Genomic DNA, 603 nt, shown 5'->3' on the forward strand with positions numbered 1-603 from the left:
TAAACTCAATAAATTTGTAATATTTTTCAGCCATAATTTTTAAAATATGAACATCAAAAATGTACTGCTCAATGAATTTGCATAAACAATGATATATAACCCACACCCCAGGCAGGGAACAGAACATTACTGGCATCCCAGAAGCTCCTTGTGCCTTCTTCCAATCACTAATCTCCTCGAGGAATAACCAGCTTCCTTACTTTCTAGCACCAGAGATCGGTTTTGTCTGTTTGGGGACTTTGCATAAATGGACAAACAGAATATTTTCTTTAGTTTCTGCTTCTTTCACTCAACGTCATGTTTGTCAGTTCCTCCGTGAGGTTGTGTCTGTTTGTAGTTCATTTATTCTCATTGCTGTGCCACATCCTGTTGTATGAATACACCACATCTTATTTCTCTCTTTTCCTGGTGATGGGTGAGTTGGCTATTACGATAATGCTACTATGAAATTTCTTGCACATAGTTTTGGTGAACGTAAATACACATTTCCGTGGATATCAGTTTATTAATCAAGGTCCACTCAGGTAACAGAAATAACACAGTGGTTTGAATGGGGAAAGTTTAATATAAAGAACTATTAATCAGTAACAGAGGATTAGTTAC

Source organism: Equus przewalskii, chromosome 4, assembly GCF_037783145.1.
Source record: "Equus przewalskii isolate Varuska chromosome 4, EquPr2, whole genome shotgun sequence".
Taxonomy (NCBI): domain Eukaryota; kingdom Metazoa; phylum Chordata; class Mammalia; order Perissodactyla; family Equidae; genus Equus; species Equus przewalskii.